The 22,465-nt window shown below is 30.5% G+C and overlaps 1 protein-coding gene and 2 non-coding genes across 3 annotated transcripts in view; 1 reads left to right on the forward strand and 2 right to left on the reverse strand.

Annotated features, from left to right (window-relative positions):
- Window positions 1-22,465, reverse strand: part of LOC130222807 (zinc finger protein 91-like) — a 218,630-nt gene that overhangs the window by 101,414 nt on the left and 94,751 nt on the right. The gene's annotated exons all lie outside the window — the stretch shown is intronic.
- On the forward strand, window positions 21,649-21,789 carry LOC130224243 (U4 spliceosomal RNA). The gene has a single exon (XR_008837310.1). It is a non-coding gene; the product is annotated as a U4 spliceosomal RNA (small nuclear RNA).
- trnas-gcu (transfer RNA serine (anticodon GCU)) lies at window positions 22,149-22,230 on the reverse strand. The gene has a single exon. It is a non-coding gene; the product is annotated as a tRNA-Ser (tRNA).

The raw sequence follows: 22,465 nt of genomic DNA on the forward strand, positions 1-22,465 counted from the left end.
CCTACTTTTGTCTACTTTTGTTTTGTCTGATTTTGTCTATTTTTGTTTAGTTTTGTCTCTTTTTTGTTTAGTTTTGTCTGATTTTGTCTATTTTTGTTTAGTTTTGTCTAGTTTTGTTTTGTCTAGGTTTGTTTAGTTTTATCTAGATTTGTTTAGTTTTGTCCGATTTTGTCTAGTTTTGTCTAGTTTTGTTTTGTTTTGTCTAGTTTTGTTTGGCTGATTTTGTCTACTTTTGTTTTGTCTGATTTTGTCTAGATGCGTTTTGTCTGATTTTGTCTACTTTTGTCTAGTTTTGTTTTGTCTGATTTTGTCTATTTTTGTCTAGTTTTGTTTTGTCTGATTTTATCTACCTTTGTCTAGTTTTGTTTAGTTTTGTCTCGTTTTGTTTAGTTTTGTCTGATTTTGTCTAGTTTTGTTTTGTCTAGGTTTGTTTTAGTTATGTCTATATTTGTTTACTTTTGTCTAGTTTTGTCCGATTTTGTCTCGTTTTGTTTAGTTTTGTCTGATTTTGTCTAGTTTTGTTTAGTTTTGTCTAGTTTTGTTTTGTCTGATTTGTCTACTTTTGTCTGGTTTTGTTTTGTCAGATTTTGTCTACTTTTGTTTTGTCTGATTTTGTCTATTTTTGTCTAGTTTGTTTTGTCTGATTTTGTCTAACTTTGTCTAGGTTTTGTTTTGTCTGATTTTATCTACCTTTGTCTAGTTTTGTTTAGTTTTGGTCTCGTTTTGTTTAGTTTTGTCTGATTTTGTCTGATTTTGTCTAGTTTTGTTTTGTCTAGGTTTGTTTAGTTATGTCTATATTTGTTTAGTTTTGTCTAGTTTTGTCCGATTTTGTCTAGTTTTGTTTAGTTTTGTCTAATTTCTTTTTGTCTGATTTTGTCTACTTTTGTCTAGTTTTGTCTGATTTTGTCTACATTTGTCTGATTTTGTCTAGTTTGTCTAGTTTTGTTTGTCTGATTTTGTCTACTTTTGTCTAGTTTTGTTTTGTCAGATTTTGTCTAGTTTTGTTTTGTCTAGGTTTGTTTAGTTATGTCTATATTTGTTTACTTTTGTCTAGTTTTGTCAGATTTTGTCTCGTTTTGTTTAGTTTTGTCTGATTTTGTCTAGTTTTGTTTAGTTTTGTCTAGTTTTGTTTTGTCTGATTTGTCTACTTTTGTCTGGTTTTGTTTTGTCAGATTTTGTCTACTTTTGTTTTGTCTGATTTTGTCTAGATGCGTTTTGTCTGATTTTGTCTACTTTTGTCTAGTTTTGTTTTGTCTGATTTTGTCTAGTTTTGTTTTGTCTGATTTTATCTACCTTTGTCTAGTTTTGTTTAGTTTTGTCTCGTTTTGTTTAGTTTTGTCTGATTTTGTCTAGTTTTGTTTTGTCTAGGTTTGTTTAGTTATGTCTATATTTGTTTAGTTTTGTCTAGTTTTGTCCGATTTTGTCTAGTTTTGTTTAGTTTTGTCTAATTTCTTTTTGTCTGATTTTGTCTACTTTTGTCTGATTTTGTCTACATTTGTCTGATTTTGTCTAGTTTGTCTAGTTTTGTTTGTCTGATTTTGTCTACTTTTGTCTAGTTTTGTTTTGTCAGATTTTGTCTAGTTTTGTTTTGTCTGATTTTGTCTACTTTTGTTTTGTTAGATTTTGTCTATTTTTGTCTAGATTTGTTTTGTCAGATTTTGTCTACTTTTGTGTAGTTTTGTTTTGTCTGATTTTGTCTATTTTTGTCTAGTTTTGTTTTGTCTGATTTTGTCTACTTTTGTGTAGTTTTGTTTTGTCTGATTTTGTCTACTTTTGTGTAGTTTTGTTTTGTCTGATTTTGTCTAGTTTTGTCTCGTTTTGTTTAGTTTAGTCAGATTTTGTCTATTTTTGTTTAGTTTAGTCTAGTTTAGTTTTGTCTAGGTTTGTTTAGTTTTGTCTAGATTTGTTTAGTTTTGTCTTGTTTTATCAGATTTTGTCTACTTTTGTCTAGTTTTGTTTAGTTTTGTCTAATTTCGTTTTGTCTGATTTTGTCTATTTTTTTCTAGTTTTGTCTAGTTTAGTTTTGTCTAGGTTTGTTTTAGTTTTGTCTAGATTTTGTTAGTTTTGTCTAGTTTTTATCAGATTTGTCTACTTTTGTCTAGTTTTGTTTAGTTTTGTCTAGTTTTGTTTTGTCTGTTTTTGTCAACTTTTGTTTGATTTAGTCTACTTTTGTTTTGTCTGATTTTGTCTACTTTTATCTTCTTTTGTTTTGTCTGATTTTGTCAACTTTTGTCTGATTTTGTCTATTTTGTCTGATTTTTGTCTCGTTTTGTTTAGTTTTGTCTCATTTTGTTTAGTTTTGTCTGATTTTGTCTATTTTTGTTGAGTTTTGTCTAGTTTTGTTGTGTCTAGTTGTGTTTGTCTGATTTTGTCTAGTTTTGTTTAGTTTTGTTTTGTCAGATTTTGTCTACTTTTGTCTAGTTTTGTTTTGTCAGATTTTGTCTATTTTTGTCTGGTTTTGTTTTGTCTGATTTTATCTACCTTTGTCTAGTTTTGTCTCGTTTTTAGTTTTGTCTGATTTTGTCTAGTTTTGTTTAGTTTTGTCTGATTTTGTCTAGTTTTGTTTAGTTTTGTCTAGTTTTGTTTTGTCTAGTTTTGTTTGTCTGATTTTGTCTACTTTTGTCTAGTTTTGTTTTGTCTGATTTTGTATATTTTTGTTTAGTTTGTCTGATTTTGTATATTTTTGTCTAGTTTTGTCTGATTTTGTCTACTTTTGTCTAGTTTTGTTTTGTCTAGTTTTGTTTGTCTGATTTTGTCTACTTTCGTCTGGTTTTGTTTTGTCAGATTTTGTCTACTTTTGTTTTGTCTGATTTTGTCTAGATTCGTTTTTTTTTTTTTTTCTGATTTTGTCTACTTTTGTCTAGTTTTGTTTGTCTGATTTTGTCTATTTTTGTCTAGTTTTGATTTGTCTGATTTTATCTACCTTTGTCTAGTTTTGTTTAGTTTTGTCTCGTTTTGTTTAGTTTTGTCTGATTTTGTCTAGTTTGTTTTTGTCTAGGTTTGTTTAGTTATGTCTATATTTGTTTAGTTTTTGTCTAGTTTTGTCCGATTTTGTCTAGTTTGTCTAATTTCTTGTTGTCTGATTTTGTCTACTTTTGTCTAGTTTTGTCTGATTTTGTCTACATTTGTCTGATTTTGTCTATTTTTTGTCTAGTTTTGTTTGTCTGATTTTGTCTACTTTTGTCTAGTTTTGTTTTGTCAGATTTTGTCTAGTTTTGTTTTGTCTGATTTTGTCTAGATGCGTTTTGTCTGATTTTGTCTACTTTTGTTTTGTTAGATTTTGTCTAATTTTGTTTTGTCAGATTTTGTCTACTTTTGTTTTGTCTGATTTTGTCTAGTTTTTGTTTTGTCTGATTTTATCTACCCTTGTCTAGTTTTGTCTCGTTTTGTTTAGTATTGTCTGATTTTGTCTATTTTTGTTTAGTTTTTGTGTAGTTTTGTTTTGTCTAGGTTGTTTAGTTTTGTCTAGATTTGTTTAGTTTTGTCTAGTTTTTATCCGATTTTGTCTACTTTTGTCTAGTTTTGTTTAGTCTTGTCTAATTTTGTTTGTCTGATTTGTCTATTTTTGTCTAGTTTGTTTTGTCTGATTTATCTACCTTTGTGTAGTTTTGTTTTAGTTTTGTCTAGTTTTGTTTAGTTTGTCTGATTTGTCTAGTTTTGTTTTGTCTGATTTGTGTCTATTTTTGTTTTAATTTTGTCTAGTTTTGTTTGTCTAGATTTGTTTAGTTTTGTCTAGTTTTATCCGATTTTGTCTACTTTTGTCTAGTTTTGTTTAGTCTTGTCTAATTTTGTTTTGTCTGTTTTGTCTATTTTTGTCTAGTTTGTTTTGGTCTGATTTGGTCAACTTTTGTCTAGTTTTGTTTTGCCTGTTTTTGTCAACTTTGTTTGATTTAGTCTACTTTTGTTTTGTCTGATTTTGTCTATTTGTTTAGTTTTGTCTCATTTTGTTTATTTTGTCTGATTTTGTCTATTTTTTGAGTTTTGTCTTAGTTTTGTTTTGTCTAGTTGTGTTTGTCTGATTTTGTCTACTTTTGTCTAGTTTTGTTTTGTCAGATTTTGTCTACTTTTGTCTAGTTTTGTTTTGTCAGATTTTGTCTATTTTTGTCTGGTTTTGTTTTTGTCTGATTTTATCTACCTTTGTCTAGTTTTGTTTAGTTTTGTCTCGTTTTGTTTAGTTGTTTGTCTGATTTTGTCTAGTTTGTTTTGTCTGATTTTGTCTATTTTGTGTTTAGTTTTGTCTATTTTTTGTTTAGTTTTGTCTGATTTTGTCTATTTGTTTGTTTAGTTTTGTCTAGTTTTGTTTTGTCTAGGTTTGTTTATTTTTTGTCTAGATTTGTTTAGTTTTGTCTAGTTTTATCCGATTTTGTCTACTTGTCTAGTTTTGTTTAGTTTTGTCTAATTTCGTTTAGTCTATTTGTGTCTAGTTTAGTTTTGTCAGATTTTGTCTACTTGTTTTTCTGATTTTGTCTAGATGCGTTTTGTCTGATTTTGTCTACTTTTGTTTTGTCAGATTTTGTCTATTTTTGTCTAGTTTTGTTTTGTCAGATTTTGTCTACTTTTGTCTAGTTTTGTTTTGTCTATTTTTGTCTAGTTTTGTTTTGTCTGATTTTATCTACCCTTGTCTAGTTTTGTTTAGTTTTGTCTCGTTTTGTTTAGTTTTGTCTGATTTTGTCTATTTTTGTTTAGTTTTGTCTCATTTTGTTTAGTTTTGTCTGATTTTGTCTATTTTTGTTTAGTTTTGTCTAGACTTGTTTAGTGTTTAGTTTTGTCCGATTTTGTCTAGTTTTGTTTAGTTTTGTCTAGATTTGTTTAGTTTTGTCCGATTTTGTCTAGTTTTGTTTAGTTTTGTCTAATTTCTTTTTGTCTGATTTTGTCTACTTTTGTCTAGTTTTGTCTGATTTTGTCTACTTGTCTAGTTTTTTGTCTAGTTTTGTTTGTCTGATTTTGTCTACTTTTGTCTAGTTTTGTTTTGTCAGATTTTGTCTAGTTTTGTTTTGTCTGTTTTTGTCTAGATGCGTTTTGTCTGATTTTGTCTACTTTTGTCAACTTTTGTTTGATTTAGTCTACTTTTGTCTGATTTTGTTTATTTTGTCTAGTTTTTAGTTTTGTCTGATTTGTCTACTTTTATCTACTTTTTTGTCTGATTTTGTCTACTTTTGTTAGATTTTTGTCTGATTTTGTTTAGTTTTGTCTCATTTTGTCTATTTTTGTTGAGTTTTGTCTAGTTTTGTTTTGTCTAGTTGTATTGTCCTGATTTTGTCTACTTTTGTCTAATTTTGTTTTGTCAGATTTTGTTACTTTTGTCTAGTTTTGTTTTGTCTGATTTTATCTACCTTTGTCTAGTTTTGTTTAGTTTTGTCTAGTTTTGTTTAGTTTTGTCGATTTTGTCTAGTTTTGTCTGATTTTGTGTATTTGTTGTTTAGTTTGTCTCTTTTTTGTTTAGTTTTTCTGATTTTGTCTATTTTTGTTTAGTTTTGTCTAGTTTTGTTTTGTCTAGGTTTGTTTAGTTTTGTCTAGATTTGTTTAGTTTTGTCTAGTTTTATCCGATTTGTCTTACTTTTGTCTAGTTTTGTTTAGTCTTGTCTAGTTTTGTTTTGTCTGATGTTGTCTGTTTTTGTCTATTTTTGTCTAGTTTTGTTTTGTCAGATTTTGTCTATTTTTGTCTGGTTTTGTTTTGTCTGATTTTATCTACCTTTGTCTAGTTTTGTTTAGTTTTGTCTCGTTTTGTTTAGTTTTTGTCTGATTTTGTCTAGTTTTGTTTTGTCTGATTTTGTCTACTTTTGTTTGATTTAGCCTAGTTTTGTCTATTTTTTGTTTAGTTTTGTCTGATTTTGTCTATTTTTGTTTAGTTTTGTCTAGTTTTGTTTTGTCTAGGTTTTGTTTATTTTGTCTAGATTTGTTTAGTTTTGTCTAGTTTTATCCGATTTTGTCTACTTTTGTCTAGTTTTGTTTAGTCTTGTCTAATTTTGTTTTGTCTGATTTTGTCTATTTTTGTCTAGTTTTGTTTTGTCTGATTTTATCTACCTTTGTCTAGTTTTGTTTAGTTTTGTCTAGTTTTGTTTAGTTTTGTCTGATTTTGTCTAGTTTTGTTTTGTCTGATTTTGTCTATTTTTGTTTAGTTTTGTCTAGTTTTGTTTTGTCTAGGTTTAATTAGTTTTGTCTAGATTTGTTTAGTTTTGTCTAGTTTTATCCGATTTTGTCTACTTTTGTCTAGTTTTGTTTAGTCTTGTCTAATTTTGTTTTGTCTGATTTTGTCTATTTTTGTCTAGTTTTGTTTTGTCTGATTTTGTCAACTTTTGTCTAGTTTTGTTTTGTCTGTTTTTGTCAACTTTTGTTTGATTTAGTCTACTTTTGTTTGTCTGATTTTGTCTATTTTTGTTTAGTTTTGTCTCATTTTGTTTAGTTTTGTCTGATTTTTTTCTATTTTTGTTGAGTTTTATCTAGTTTTGTTTTGTCTAGTTGTGTTTGTCTGATTTTGTCTACTTTTGTTTTGTCAGATTTTGTCTAGTTTTGTTTTGTCAGATTTTGTCTTTTTTTGTCTGGTTTTGTTTTGTCTGATTTTATCTACCTTTGTCTAGTTTTGTTTAGTTTTGTCTCGTTTTGTTTAGTTTTGTCTGATTTTGTCTAGTTTTGTTTTGTCTGATTTTGTCTATTTGTGTTTAGTTTTGTCTATTTTTTGTTTAGTTTTGTCTGATTTTGTCTATTTTTGTTTAGTTTTGTCTAGTTTTGTTTTGTCTAGGTTTGTTTATTTTTGTCTAGATTTGTTTAGTTTTGTCTAGTTTTATCCGATTTTGTCTACTTTTGTCTAGTTTTGTTTAGTCTTGTCTAATTTTGTTTTGTCTGATTTTGTCTATTTTCGTCTAGTTTTGTTTTGTCAGATTTTGTCTATTTTTGTCTAGTTTTGTTTTGTCTGATTTTATCTACCTTTGTCTAGTTTTGTCTAGTTTTGTTTAGTTTTGTCTGATTTTGTCTAGTTTTGTTTTGTCTGATTTTGTCTATTTTTGTTTAATTTTGTCTAGTTTTGTTTTGTCTAGGTTTGTTTAGTTTTGTCTAGATTTGTTTAGTTTTGTCTAGTTTTATCCGATTTTGTCTACTTTTGTCTAGTTTTGTTTAGTCTTGTCTAATTTTGTTTTGTCTGATTTTGTCTATTTATGTCTAGTTTTGTTTTGTCTGATTTTGTCAACTTTTGTCTAGTTTTGTTTTGTCTGATTTTATCTACCTTTGTCTAGTTTTGTTTAGTTTTGTCTCGTTTTGTTTAGTTTTGTCTGATTTTGTCTAGTTTTGTTTTGTCTGATTTGTCTATTGTGTTTAGTTTTGTCTATTTTTTGTTTAGTTTTGTCTGATTTTGTCTATTTTTGTTTAGTTTTGTCTAGTTTTGTTTTGTCTAGGTTTGTTTATTTTTGTCTAGATTTGTTTAGTTTTGTCTAGTTTTATCCGATTTTGTCTACTTTTGTCTAGTTTTGTTTAGTTTTGTCTAATTTTGTTCAGTCTATTTGTGTCTAGTTTAGTTTTATCAGATTTTGTCTACTTGTTTTTCTGATTTTGTCTAGATGCGTTTTGTCTGATTTTTGTCTACTTTTGTTTTGTCAGATTTTGTCTATTTTTGTCTAGTTTTTGTTTGTCAGATTTTGTCTACTTTGTCTAGTTTTGTTTTTGTCTGATTTTGTCTATTTTTGTCTAGTTTTGTTTTGTCTGATTTTATCTACCCTTGTCTAGTTTTGTTTAGTTTTGTCTCGTTTTGTTTAGTTTTGTCTGATTTTGTCTATTTTTGTTTAGTTTTGTCTCATTTTGTTTAGTTTTGTCCGATTTTGTCTATTTTTGTTTTAATTTTGTCTAGACTTGTTTAGTGTTTAGTTTTGTCCGATTTTGTCTAGTTTTGTTTAGTTTTGTCTAGATTTGTTTAGTTTTGTCTAGTTTTATCAGATTTTGTCTACTTTTGTCTAGTTTTGTTTAGTTTTGTCTAATTTCGTTTTGTCTGATTTTGTCTATTTTGTCTAGTTTTGTTTGGTCTATGTTAGTTTTGTCTAGATTTGTTTGTTTTGTCTGATTTTGGTCTACTTTGTCTAGTTTGTTTTGTCAGATTTTGTCTACTTTTGTCTAGTTTTGTTTTGTCTGATTTTGTCTACTTTTGTCTAGTTTTGTTTTTTCAGATTTTGTCTACTTTTGTTTTGGCTGATTTTGTCTACTTTTGTCTACTTTTGTTTTGTCTGATTTTGTCTACTTTTGTTTAGTCTTGTCTAATTTTGTTTTGTCTGATTTTGTCTATTTTTGTCTAGTTTTGTTTTGTCTGATTTTGTCTACTTTTGTCTAGTTTTGTTTTGTCTGTTTTTGTCAACTTTTGTTTGATTTAGTCTACTTTTGTTTTGTCTGATTTTGTCTATTTTTGTCTAGTTTTTAGTTTTGTCTGATTTTGTCTACTTTTATCTACTTTTGTTTTGTCTGATTTTGTCTACTTTTGTCTGATTTTTGTCTTTTTGTCTGATTTTGTCTATTTTTGTTTAGTTTTGTCTCATTTTGTTTAGTTTTGTCTGATTTTGTCTATTTTTGTTGAGTTTTGTCTAGTTTTGTTTTGTCTAGTTGTGTTTGTCTGATTTTGTCTACTTTTGTCTAGTTTTGTTTTGTCAGATTTTGTCTACTTTTGTCTAGTTTTGTTTTGTCAGATTTTGTCTATTTTTGACAGGTTTTGTTTTGTCTGATTTTATCTACCTTTGTCTAGTTTTGTTTAGTTTTGTCTCGTTTTGTTTAGTTTTGTCTGATTTTGTCTAGTTTTGTTTTGTCTGATTTTGTCTATTTGTGTTTAGTTTTGTCTCTTTTTTGTTTAGTTTTGTCTGATTTTGTCTATTTTTGTTTAGTTTTGGCTAGTTTAGTTTTGTCTAGGTTTGTTTAGTTTTGTCTAGATTTGTTTAGTTTTGTCTAGTTATCCGATTTTGTCTACTTTTGTCTAGTTTTGTTTAGTTTTGTCTAATTTCGTTTTGTCTATTTTTGTCTATTTTTGTTTTGTCTGATTTTGTCTACTTGTTTTGTCTGATTTTGTCTAGATGCGTTTTGTCTGATTTTGTCTACTTTTGTTTTGTCAGATTTTGTCTATTTTTGTCCAGTTTTGTTTTGTCAGATTTTGTCTAGTTTTGTTTTGTCAGATTTTGTCTACTTTTGTCTAGTTTTGTTTTGTCTGATTTTGTCTATTTTTGTCTAGTTTTGTTTGTCTGATTTTGTCTACCCCTTGTCTAGTTTTGTTTAGTTTTGTCTCGTTTTGTTTAGTTTTGTCTGATTTTGTCTATTTTTGTTTAGTTTTGTCTAGATTTGTTTAGTTTTATCTAGTTTTGTCCGATTTTGTCTAGTTTTGTTTAGTTTTGTCTAGATTTGTTTAGTTTTGTCTGATTTTGTCTAGTTTTGTTTAGTTTTGTCTAATTTCTTTTTGTCTGATTTTGTCTACTTTTGTCTAGTTTTGTCTGATTTTGTCTACTTTTGTCTAGTTTTTTGTCTAGTTTTGTTTGTCTGATTTTGTCTACTTTTGTTTTGTCAGATTTTGTCTAGTTTTGTTTTGTCTGATTTTGTCTAGATGCGTTTTGTCTGATTTTGTCTACTTTTGTCTAGTTTTGTTTTGTCAGATTTTGTCTATTTTTGTCTAGATTTGTTTTGTCAGATTTTGTGTACTTTTGTTTTGTCTGACTTTGTCTACTTTTGTCTAGTTTTGTCTAGTATTGTTTTGTCTGATTTTATCTACCCTTGTCTATTTTTGTTTAGTTTTGTCTGATTTTGTTTAGTTTTGTCTGATTTTGTCTAGTTCTGTACAGTTTTGTTTTGTCTAGGTTTGTTTAGTTTTGTCTGATTTTGTCTAGTTTTGTTTTGTCTGATTTTGTCTATTTGTGTTTAGTTTTGTCTCTTTTTTGTTTAGTTTTTTCTGATTTTGTCTACTTTTGTCTAGTTTTGTTTAGTCTTGTCTAATTTTGTTTCGTCTGATTTTGTCTATTTTTGTCTAGTTTTGTTTTGTCTGATTTTATCTACCTTTGTCTAGTTTTGTTTAGTTTAGTCTAGTCTTGTTTAGTTTTGTCTGATTTTGTCTAAATTTGTTTTGTCTATTTTTGTTTAGTTTTGTCTAGTTTTGTTTTGTCTAAGTTTGTTTAGTTTTGTCTAGATTTGTTTAGTCTTGTCTAATTTTGTTTTGTCTAATTTTGTCTATTTTTGTCTAGTTTTTAGTTTTGTCTGATTTTGTCTACTTTTATCTACTTTTGTTTTGTATGATTTTGTCTACTTTTGTCTGATTTTTGTCTTTTTGTCTATTTTTGTTTAGTTTTGTCTCATTTTGTTTAGTTTTTGTCTGATTTTGTCTATTTTTGTGAGTTTGTCTAGTTTTGTTTTTTCTAGTTGTGTTTGTCTGATTTTTGTCTACTTTTGTCTAGTTTTGTTTTGTCAGATTTTGTCTACTTTTGTCTAGTTTTGTTTTGTCAGATTTTGTCTATTTTTGTCTGGTTTTGTTTAGTCTGATTTTATCTACCTTTGTCTAGTTTTGTTTAGTTTTGTCTCGTTTTGTTTAGTTTTGTCTGATTTTGTCTATTTGTGTTTAGTTTTGTCTCTTTTTTGTTTAGTTTTGTCTGATTTTTTCTATTTTTGTTTAGTTTTGTCTAGTTTTGTTTTGTCTAGGTTTGTTTAGTTTTGTCTAGATTTGTTTAGTTTTGTCTAGTTTTGTCTAATTTCGTTTTGTCTATTTTTGTCTAGTTTTGTTTTGTCTGATTTTGTCTACTTATTTTGTCTCATTTTGTCTAGATGCGTTTTGTCTGATTTTGTCTACTTTGTTTTTGTCAGATTTTGTCTATTTTTGTCCAGTTTTGTTTTGTCAGATTTTGTCTAGTTTGTTTAGTTTTGTTTTGTCAGATTTTGTCTATTTTTGTCCAGTTTTGTTTTGTCAGATTTTGTCTAGTTTTGTCTAGTTTAGTTTTGTCTGATTTTGTCTATTTTTGTTTAGTTTTGTCTAGATTTGTTTAGTGTTGTCTAGTTTTGTCCGATTTTGTCTAGTTTTGTTTAGTATTGTCTAGATTTGTTTAGTTTTGTCCGATTTTGTCTAGTTTTGTTGTTTTGTCTAATTTCTTTTTGTCTGATTTTGTCTACTTTTGTCTAGTTTTGTCTGATTTTGTCTACTTTTGTCTAGTTTTTTGTCTAGTTTTATTTGTCTGATTTTGTCTACTTTTGTCTAGTTTTGTTTTGTCAGATTTTGTCTAGTTTTGTTTTGTCTGATTTTGTCTAGATGCGTTTTGTCTGATTTTGTCTACTTTTGTTTTGACAGATTTTGTCTATTTTTGTCTAGATTTGTTTTGTCAGATTTTGTGTACTTTTGTTTTGTCTGACTTTGTCTACTTTTGTCTAGTATTGTTTTGTCTGATTTTATCTACCCTTGTCTATTTTTGTTTAGTTTTGTCTGATTTTGTCTAGTTTTGTACAGTTTTGTTTTGTCTAGGTTTGTTTAGTTTTGTCTAGATTTGTTTAGTTTTGTCTAGTTTTATCAGATTTTGTCTACTTTTTTCTAGTTTTGTTTAGTTTTGTCTAATTTCGTTTTGTCTGATTTTGTCTATTTTTGTCTAGTTTTGTTTTGTCTACTTTTGTCTAGTTTTGTTTTGTCTGTTTTTGTCAACTTTTGTGATTTTGTCTACTTTTTTCTGACTTTGGTCTACTTTTGTCTAGTTTTTTGTTTTGTCTGATTTTGTCTACTTTTATCTACTTTTGTTTTGTGTGATTTTGTCTACTTTGTCTGATTTTGTCTAGTTTTTGTCTGATTTTGTCTATTTTTGTTTAGTTTTGTCTCATTTTTGTTTAGTTTTGTCTATTTTGTTTAGTTTTGTCTCCTTTTGTTTAGTTTTGTCTAGTTTTGTTTTGTCTCGGTTTGTTTAGTTTTGTCTAGATTTGTTTAGTTTTGTCCTATTTTGTCTAGTTTGTTTAGTTTTGTCTAATTTCTTTTTGTCTGATTTTGTCTACTTTTGTCTACTGTTGTCTGATTTTGTCTAGTTTTTATGTCTAGTTTTGTTTGTCAGATTTTGTCTACTTTTGTGTAGTTTTGTTTTGTCAGATTTTGTCTACTTTTGTCTAGTTTTGTTTTTTCAGATTTTGTCTATTTTTGTCTGGTTTTGTTTTGTCTTATTTTATCTACCTTTGTCTAGTTTTTGTTTAGTTTTTTTCTCGTTTTGTTTTAGTTTTGTCTGATTTTGTCTAGTTTTGTTTTGTCTGATTTTGTCTATTTGTGTTTAGTTTTGTCTCCTTTTTTGTTTAGTTTTGTCTGATTTTGTATATTTTTGTTTAGTTTTGTCTAGTTTGTTTTGTCTAGGTTTGTTTAGTTTTGTCTAAACTTGTTAAGTTTTGTCTGATTTTGTCTACTTTTGTCTAGTTTTGTTTTGTCAGATTTTGTCTACTTGTTTGTCTGATTTGTCTAGTTGCGTTTTGTCAGATTTTGTCTATTTTTGTCCAGTTTTGTTTTGTCAGATTTTGTCTAGTTTTGTTTAGTTTTGTTTTGTCAGATTTTGTCTACTTTTGTCTAGTTTTGTTTTGTCTGATTTTGTCTATTTTTGTCTAGTTTTGTTTTGTTTTGTCTAATTTTGTTTAGTTTTGTCTCATTTTGTCTATTTTTGTTTAGTTTTGTCTAGATTTGTTTAGTGTTGTCTAGTTTTGTCCGATTTTGTCTAGTTTTGTTTAGTTTTGTCTAGATTTGTTTAGTTTTGTCCGATTTTGTCTAGTTTTTTTTGTCTAGTTTTGTTCGTCAGATTTTGTCTACTTTTGTCTAGATTTGTGTTGTCAGATTTTGTGTACTTTTGTTTTGTCTGACTTTGTCTACTTTTGTCTAGTTTTGTCTAGTATTGTTTTGTCTGATTTTATCTACCCTTATCTATTTTTGTTTAGTTTTGTCTCGTTTTGTTTAGTTTTGTCTGATTTTGTCTAGTTTTGTATAGTTTTGTTTTGTCTAGGTATGTTTAGTTTTGTCTAGATTTGTTTAGTTTTGTCTAGTTTTATCAGATTTTGTCTACTTTTGTCTAGTTTGTTTAGTTTTGTCTAATTTCGTTTTGTCTGATTTTGTCTATTTTTGTCTAGTTTTGTTTTGTCTACTTTTGTCTAGTTTTGTTTTGTCTGTTTTTGTCAACTTTTGTGATTTTGTCTACTTTCTGTCTGATTTTGTCTACTTTTTTCTGACTTTGTCTACTTTTGTCTAGTTTTTTGTTTTGTCTGATTTTGTCTACTTTATCTACTTTTGTTTTGTGTGATTTTGTCTACTTTTGTCTGATTTTGTCTAGTTTTTTGTCTGATTTTGTCTAATTTTGTTTAGTTTTGTCTCCTTTTGTTTAGTTTAGTTTTGTCTTGTTTTGTTTTGTCTAGGTTTATTTAGTTTTGTCTAAATTTGTTTAGTTTTGTCTAGTTTTGTCCGATTTTGTCTACTTTTGTCTAGTTTTGTTTTGTCTAGTTTTGTTTGTCTAACTGTCTAGATTTGTCAGATTTTGTCTACTTGTGTTTTGTCTGATTTTGTCTACTTTTGTCTAGTTTTGTCTGATTTTGTCTACTTTTGTGTAGTTTTGTCTAATTTCGTTTTGTCTGATTTTGTCTACTTTTGTCTAGTTTTGTTTTGTCTAGTTTTGTTTGTTTGATTTTGTCTACTTTTGTCTAGTTTTGTTTTGTCAGATTTTGTCTACTTTTGTTTTGTCTGATTTTGTCTGGTTTTGTTTAGTTTTGTCTCATTTTGTTTTGTTTTGTCTACTTTTGTCTAGTTTTATTTTGTCTGTTTTTGTCAACTTTTGTGATTTTGTCTACTTTTTTGTCTGATTTTGTCTACTTTTTTCTGACTTGTCTACTTTTGTCTAGTTTTTTGTTTTGTCTGATTTTGTCTACTTTTATCTACTTTTGTTTTGTCTGATTTTGTCTACTTTTGTCTGATTTTTTTATTCAGTTTTTTGTCTAATTTTGTTTAGTTTTGTCTCATTTTGTTTAGTTTTGTCTATTTTTGTTTAGTTTTGTCTTGTTTTGTCTAGGTTTGTTTAGTTTTGTCTAAATTTGTTTAGTTTTGTCTAGTTTTGTCCGATTATGTCTACTTTTGTCTAGTTTTGTTTTGTCTAGTTTTGTTTGTCTAATTTTGTCTAGATTTGTCAGATTTTGTCTACTTGTGTTTTGTCTGATTTTGTCTACTTTTGTCTAGTTTAGTTTTGTCTGATTTTGTCTACTTTTGTGTAGTTTTGTCCAATTTCGTTTTGTCTGATTTTGTCTACTTTTGTCTAGTTTTGTCTGATTTTGTCTACTTTTGTCTAGATTTGTTTTGTCTAGTTTTGTTTGTCTGATTTTGTCTACTTTTGTCTAGTTTTGTTTTGAAACATTTTTTCTACTTTTGTTTTGTATGATTTTGTCTAGTTTTGTTTAATTTTGTCTCATTTTGTTTAGTTTTGTCTGATTTTGTCTATTTTTTTTAGTTTTGTCTAGTTTTGTTTTGTCTCGGTTTGTTTAGTTTTGTCTAGATTTGTTTAGTTTTGTCTAAGTTTTGTCCAATTTTGTCTACTTTTGTCTAGTTTTGTTTAGTTTTGTTTAGATTTGTTTAGTTTTGTCCTATTTTGTCTAGTTTTGTTCAGTTTTGTTTAATTTCTTTTTGTCTGATTTTGTCTACTTTTGTCTGATTTTGTCTAGTTTTTTTGTCTAGTTTTGTTTGTCCTGATTTTGTCTACTTTTGTTTAGGTTTTGTTTAGTTGTCTAGATTTTGTTAGCTTTTGTCTGATTTTCTACTTTTTCTGCTGACTTTGTCTACTTTTGTCTAGTTTTTTGTTTTGTCTGATTTTGTCTACTTTTATCTACTTTTGTTTTGTCTGATTTTGTCTACTTTTGTCTGATTTTTTTGTCTAGTTTTTGTCTAATTTTGTTTAGTTTTGTCTCATTTTGTTTAATTTTGTCTATTTTTGTTTAGTTTTGTCTCCTTTTGTTTAGTTTTGTCTTGTTTTGTTTTGTCTAGGTTTGTTTAGTTTTGTCTTAATTTTTTCTAGTTTTGTCTAGTTTTGTCCGATTATGTCTACTTTTGTCTAGTTTTGTTTTGTCTAGTTTTGTTTGTCTAATTTTGTCTAGATTTGTCAGATTTTGTCTACTTGTGTTTTGTCTGATTTTGTCTACTTTTGTCTAGTTTAGTTTTGTCTGATTTTGTCTACTTTTGTGTAGTTTTGTCTAATTTCGTTTTGTCTGTTTTTATCTACTTTTGTCTAGTTTTGTCTGATTTTGTCTACTTTTGTCTATTTTTGTTTTGTCTAGTTTTGTTTTTCTGATTTTGTCTACTTTTGTCTAGTTTTGTTTTGTCTGATTTTGTCTAGTTTTGTTTAATTTTGTCTCATTTTGTTTAGTTTTGTCTGATTTTGTCTGGTTTTTTGTCTAGTTTTGTTTGTCTGATTTTGTCTACTTTTGTCTAGTTTTGTTTTGTCTGATTTTGTCTAGTTTTGTTTAATTTTGTCTCATTTTGTTTAGTTTTGTCTGATTTTGTCTATTTTTGTTTAGTTTTGTCTAGTTTTGTTTTGTCTCGGTTTGTTTAGTTTTGTCTAGATTTGTTTAGTTTTGTCTAGTTTTGTCCAATTTTGTCTACTTTTGTCTGATTTTGTCTAGTTTTTTGTCTAGTTTTGTTTGTCTGATTTTGTCTACTTTTGTCTAGTTTTGTTTTGTCAGATTTTGTCTACTTTTGTTTTGGCTGATTTGTCTACTTTTGTCTAGTTTTGTTTTGTCAGATTTTGTCTACTTTTGTTTTGGCTGATTTTGTCTACTTTTGTCTACTTTTGTTTTGTCTGATTCTGTCTACTTTTGTCTAGTTTTGTTTAGTTTTGTCTTGTTTTGTTTAGTTTTGTCTGATTTTGTCTATTTTTGTTTAGTTTTGTTTTGTCTAGGTTTGTTTAGTTTTGTCTGATTTTGTCTACTTTTGTGTAGTTTTGTTTAGTTTTGTCTGATTTTTCTATTTTTGTTTAGTTTTGTCTACTTTTGTCTAGTTTTGTCTGGTTTTGTCTAGTTTTGTCTAATTTCGTTTTGTCTGCTTTTGTCTACTTTTGTCTAGTTTTGTTTAGTTTTGTCCGATTTTGTCTAGTTTTGTCTAAATTCTTTTTTCTGATTTTGTCTACTTTTGTCTAGTTCTGTCTGATTTTGTCTACTTTTGTCTATTTTTGTTTTGTCTAGTTTTGTTTGTCTGATTTTGTCTACTTCTGTCTAGTTTTGTTTTGTCTGATTTTGTCTACTTTTGTCTAGTTTTGTTTATTTTTGTCTCATTTTGTTTAGTTTTGTCTGATTTTGTCTATTTTTGTTTAGTTTTGTCTAGTTTTGTCCGATTTTGTCTAATTTTGTCTGGTTTTGTTTAGTTTTGTCTAGATTTGTTTAGTTTTGTCCGATTTTGTCTAGTTTTGTCTAATTTCTTTTTGTCTTATTTTTGTCTTTTGTCTAGTTTTTTGTTTTGTCTGATTTTGTCTGCTTTTGTCTGATTTTGTCTAGTTTTTTGTCTTATTTTGTCTAATTTTGTTTAATTTTGTCTGATTTTGTCTAGTTTTGTCTAATTTCTTTTTGTCTGATTTTGTCTACTTTTGTCTAGTTTTGTCTGATTTTGTCTACTTTTGTCAAATTTTTTGTCTTGTTTCGTTTGTTTGATTTTTCTACTTTTGTCTAGTTTTGTTTTGTCAGATTTTGTCTACTTTTGTTTTGTCTGATTTTGTCTAGATGTGTTTTGTCTGATGTTGTCTACTTTTGTTTTGTCAGATTTTGTCTATTTTTGTCTAGTTTTGTTTTTTCAGATTTTGTGTAGTTTTGTTTTGTCTGATTTTGTCTACTTTTGTCTAGTTTTGTCTAGTTTGTTTTGTCTAGGTTTGTCTATTTTTGTCTAGCTTTGTTTTGTCTACTTTTGTCTAGTTTTGTTGTGTCTGTTTTTGTCAACTTTTGTTTGATTTAGTCTAATCTTTTGTCTAATTTTGTCTACTTTTTTCAGATTTTGTCTACTTTTGTCTAGTTTTTTGTTTTGTCAGATTTTTTCTACTTTTATCTACTTTTGTTTTGTCTGATTTTGTCTACTTTTGTCTGATTTTGTCTAGTTTTTTGTCTGATTTTGTCTATTTTTTTTTAGTTTTTCTCATTTTGTTTAGTTTTGTCTATTTTTGTTTAGTTTTGTCTCCTTTTGTTTAGTTTTGTCTAGTTTTGTTTTGTCTAGTTTTGTCTGATTTTGTCTATTTTTGTCTACTTTTGTTTTGTCAGATTTTATCTACTTTTTTCTTGTTTTGTTTTGTCTGATTTTGTCTTTTTGGTCTAATTATGTTTTGTCTGATTTTGTCTACTTTTGTTTTGTCTGATTTTGTCTACGTTTGTTTTGTTTTGTCTGATTTTGTCTCCTTTGTTTTGTCTGATTTTGTCTACTTTTGTCTAGTTTTGTTTTGTCCGATTTGGTCTACTTTTGTCGTATTTTGTCTAGCTTTTTTGTCTTTTTTTGTCTACTTTTGTTTTTTCTGATTTTGTCTACTTTTGTTTTGTCTGATTTTGTCTACGTTTGTTTTGTTTTGTCTGATTTTGTCTATGTTTGTTTTGTCTGATTTTGTCTACTTTTGTCTAGTTTTGTTTTGTCCGATTTGTTCTACTTTTGTCTGATTTTGTCTACTTTTGTTTTGTCTGATTTTGTCTACTTTTGTCTAGCTTTTTTGTCTGATTTTGTCAAGTTTTGTCTAGTTTTGTGTAGTTTTATTTTGTCCAATTTTGTATAGTTTTGCCTAGTTTAGTTTTGCCTGATTTTGTCAGGTTTTGTCTAGTTTTGTTTCATGTGATTTTGTCTACTCTGTATAAAATTATATCCTTTATTTGTTATCACAACATATTTTTTTTGTCAAGTCAACTAGCTTCACTAAAGTTGTTGAGATAACAAAGGGTTGTTAGTTTAGGTTGATTAAAATAATAGCATGGTGATAACACACTGATTTAAAGGGCACCTATGGTGAAAAATCTACTTTTCAAGCTGTTTGCACAGACATGTGTGTAGATATAGTGTATAGACCGTCATATTGAGGTAATATAAACACACCCAGTCCTTTTTTTTTTTTCAAATTTAACATTATAAAAATGGTGGACCAATTGGAGCAGTTTTCAGATCGACTGCAACTTGACGTAGGAGTGCGGTCCCCCCGACCACTGACTTGATTGACAGCTGTGCGTATTAACATGTCCCGGTAGTCACGTGTATAATCATATCAACAAGACCAGACGTGCAAGCAACCGGGAATAAAAGGTCTGTTCAGTTCGCTAGGATCATCAATGATCATCAAATGTGATCAAGAGTGAGTTTTACAAGTTTAAAATGTTTTTAAAACATTGCATGTGTGTAATGAATTACAGCAATTTAGCTTAGCTTTACTTCATCAGCACAGCTGTGTGTCAGAACAATTATAAAAGAAGACGCTTCAATCCCAGTTTGTGGGCTTTAAATCAGGTTTATTTTGTACATTAACATAACATTTTACATTTACATTTAGTCATTTAGCAGACGCTTTTATCCAAAGCGACTTACAAATGAGGAAAAGGAAGCAATTTACACAACTATAAGAGCAGCAGTAAACAAGTGCTATAGACAAGTATCAGGTGTGTAAAGTCTAAGAAGCTAAGCATTAGTAAATTTATTTTATTTTATTTTTATTTATTTTTTTGAGAGAGAGAGAGAGTACAGTTAGTGGTATAGCCGGAGAGGCAGTTAAGATTAGGAAGGAAATTGGAGACTAAACAGTTGAGTTTTTAGTCGTTTCTTGAAGACAGCAAGTGACTCTGCTGTTCTGATGTAGTTAGGGAGTTCATTCCACCAACTGGGCAGATTGAATGTGAGAGTTCGGGAAAGTGATTTCTTCCCTTTTAGGGATGGAACAACGAGGCGATGTTCATTCACAGAACGCAAGTTTCTGGAGGGCACATATATCTGCAGAAGTGAGAGCAGATACGAAGGAGCAAAGCCAGAGGTCGCTTAGTAAGCAAACATCAGAGCTTTGAATTTGATGCGAGCAGCAACTGGCAGCCAGTGCAAACAGGTGAGTAGCGGAGTTACATGTGTTCTTTTGGGTTCATCAAAGACCACTCGTGCTGCTGCGTTCTGAAGCAGCTGAAGAGGTTTGATAGAATTAGCTGGAAGCCCGGCTAGTAGAGAGTTGCAATAGTCCAGTTTGGAGAGAACAAGAGCTTGAACAATGAGTTGAGCTGTATGTTCAGATAGGAAGAGTCGGACCTTTCTGATGTTATAAAGTGCGAATCTGCAAGATCGAGCAGTTCTAGAAATGTGGTCAGAGAAGTTTAGTTGGTCATAAATCGTTACTCCAAGGCTTTTTACCATTTTGGATGCAGTAATGGTTGCCCCATCCATCTGGATTGAAAAGTTATGGTGTAGAGTCGGGTTGGCAGAAACTTCAAGCATTTCCGTTTTCGCGAGGTTAAACTGAAGATGATGATCTTTCATCAAGTGTGAAATGTCTGACAGGCAGGCTGAAATGCGAGCTGGAACCGAGGGATCATCAGGGTGAGGTATAGCTGAGTATCATCATAATAATAAAAATAATAATATTTTAAATATTTCTTATCAAAAGATTTTAAATATTGAGTAAAAACAAGCAAGCTTTACTTATATGCATACACTTTTTTCCAAAATAACCTTTAAAAAAAAAATAAAAATTAAACAATTCGAACAAATGTTTTAAAAACTATAATAAACGTCGATGGTCGATGTCCATGGAGCATGTTTACACACTTTTCAGGACTTTTAGTTTTTCGCCAAATTCTCTCAGCAGCCCGAAGTTTTGAGCGATGCTCACAGAGAACATCAGAGAGCCAGGGTGCAAGAGGACTGGCACGGGCTGGCCTGGATGTAAGAGGACATAGTCTGTCTAGACATGATGCTAGCGTGGAGCAGAGTGTATCAGTGGCGCTGTTCGTATCAAGTGCAGAGAGTTTGCAAGATGGAGGAAGAGAGTTTGAAAGAATGGTGGATAGTCTATTGGGTGAGAGAAAGCGTAGGTTTCTGCGAAAGGCAACCAGAGTTTAGAGGGCACTCTAGAGGGCACATATGTGTACGTGTATGTTTTTGCAACTATTTTCGTTAAGATGACACTCAATTTTGCCATAACATGCTTCGAAGCACGAAGAGGGTGCAAGTAAGTTACCTTCCACGTAAACACCGGACTCTCTTAAAAGAATGACCAGGCTGGAATTCGACTCACACATGCAAAGCACAACAGATTAGCAGTCCATCGCCTTAACCACTCAGCCACCTCGCCGCGCATATAGGTGCTCTCCTAATGGAGGCTGGACTATGGCATATACGTATGTTTTTGCAGCTATTTTCGCTAAGTATTACATACAATTTTGCCATAAACATCCTTTAAGACGCTGAGAGGTGCAAGTAAGAAACCTTAGACAGAAGCAGTTGCCTCTCTCAAAACAGTGAAACTGTGAGGATGGGATTTAAACCAGAACTTGCAGAGTACAACATACTAACCTAAGCACTCGGCCACCTCATCACGTGTAAGCACAGCGTTGTGCTAGAGAAAGGATTAACTTTTGGGACTCGAATGGATGTTCTTACAGAAAAGATGAAGATAAAGGTTGTCATAAGGAGCTTTATCAGTAGCTCTGATCAGTGCCCCAGAGTTAAGGCTGATTTATACCTCGGCGTCAAGCTCACGCGTATGCTACGGCGCAGCCTACATGTAGTTGCATAGCACCTCGCTGTGGCCGTCGGCGACATTGACGCGCACCTCTCAAAAAATGTAACGCGTACGCGTAGCTCTGAGATTGGTCGACTTGGTAGCGCTGACGAGTGTGGGCGGAGGTGAGAGCCTCACGAGCGTGAAGTGTGGAGTCCCATGAAAAAAAAAAGTGTGGAGTCCCATGAAGGAGCTCCGCATGGAGACTGTTGTTTTGTGTTTACCTTTTAATTAAAGTTGTTGCACGTCCACTGGTTCCTGCCTCAAAATGAGCGAATTTGAGCCACATGCACATTAAGGAAGCGTTCAGAAATAAACAAAACACCAGCGAAGAAACTCAACACAGAGAAACATAAACACCTACTGCCAGCTAGCTTTTCGGAAGTGTATTGCAGAGCAACAGAAACAGTGCGCAGAAGTATAAGTGCACGGCTACGCGCAAGGCTTGCGCCGTGGATCACGCTGATCACTTGACACAGAAGTATAAACCAGGCTTTATTGTTCAACATTAACTGCAACATGTTTCTTCTGGTTTTGTTGGAGAGAAACTAGACAGAATGCCTGAGTCTAAAAATGGCAGCATAGCTGACCTTGGATTTCTGTCAAAATATGGTTTCAGTGCCCTTGCATTCTTCATTACCTTACCCCAGTCCCTGTACAGCCCAATAAATACATCCCAATCTCAACCCTTTTCTCTGCCGTTCAGCGTTGTGACTCCGCTCCCTTTACCAGATTACCCACAATTCTCTTCTCCCAGATTCACATAAGTAGTGTATACTTTTCTTTCAGTAAAAATGAAACAATGTATAAGTAATTATTTTTGGACAAATCAATAACCTGTTCTGCGGGCACAGCATGCACTCATTGGTGCCAGAAGGCTGATTGCTGGCAGTTTAAAGTTTGATGCCACCTTGTCGTTGCATGTCCAGATTGGTACACAGAAGAGTTCGTAGCTGTTATAGCTATACTTTCGCAGAGGCAATATCGTAGCCTATGAGGTCTATCCGAGGCGTGATCATTGCTGGTTGAAAACTTTACCCAGTACCTTGCTGAGATGACTTGAAATACAGTCAGCTCAGGCAATTTTTGTCAGCCTCTTAGTAGGCTTAATGTTCTGTTGAAAAGGATAGCTGTGCTTCTGTTTCTTTAACATGTTGCAACTTTCGTGTAGCTCCTAAACATGCAGCAGGCTGGATTAACCTGTACCATAACATTCTTCAGAATGCAAGCAGAGTGCGTGTAAGAAACCTTCCATGGAAGCACCAGGCTCTCTAAAACACTAAAGCAATTGAACGACGAGAATGGGATTTGAACTTACACAGGCGGAGCACAATGGATTAGCGGTCCATCCCTGCCGGAGGCTGGATTAACTTTTACCATAACATCCTTCAAATCGCTAAGAGGGTGCGAGTAAAACACCTTCCACGGAAGCACCGGGCTCTCTCAAAAACCAGAGCATTTGAGCGACGAGGATGGGATTCGAACCCACGCGTGCAGAGCACAATGGATTAGCAGTCCATCGCCTTAACCACTCAGCCACCTCGTCACATATGTTTCCACTTTACTGATGGAAGCTGGACTGTGGCACATATGTGTACGTGTATGTTTTTGCAACTATTTTCGGTAAGATCACACTCAATTTTGCCATAACATGCTTCAAAGCACAAAGATTACCTTCCACGTAAACACCGGGCTCTCTTAAACGAACGACCAGGCTGGAATTCGACTCACACATGCAAAGCACAACGGATTAGCAGTCCATCGCCTTAACCACTCAGCCA

Source organism: Danio aesculapii, chromosome 4 (genome assembly GCF_903798145.1).
Source record: "Danio aesculapii chromosome 4, fDanAes4.1, whole genome shotgun sequence".
NCBI classification, from domain to species: Eukaryota; Metazoa; Chordata; class Actinopteri; order Cypriniformes; family Danionidae; genus Danio; species Danio aesculapii.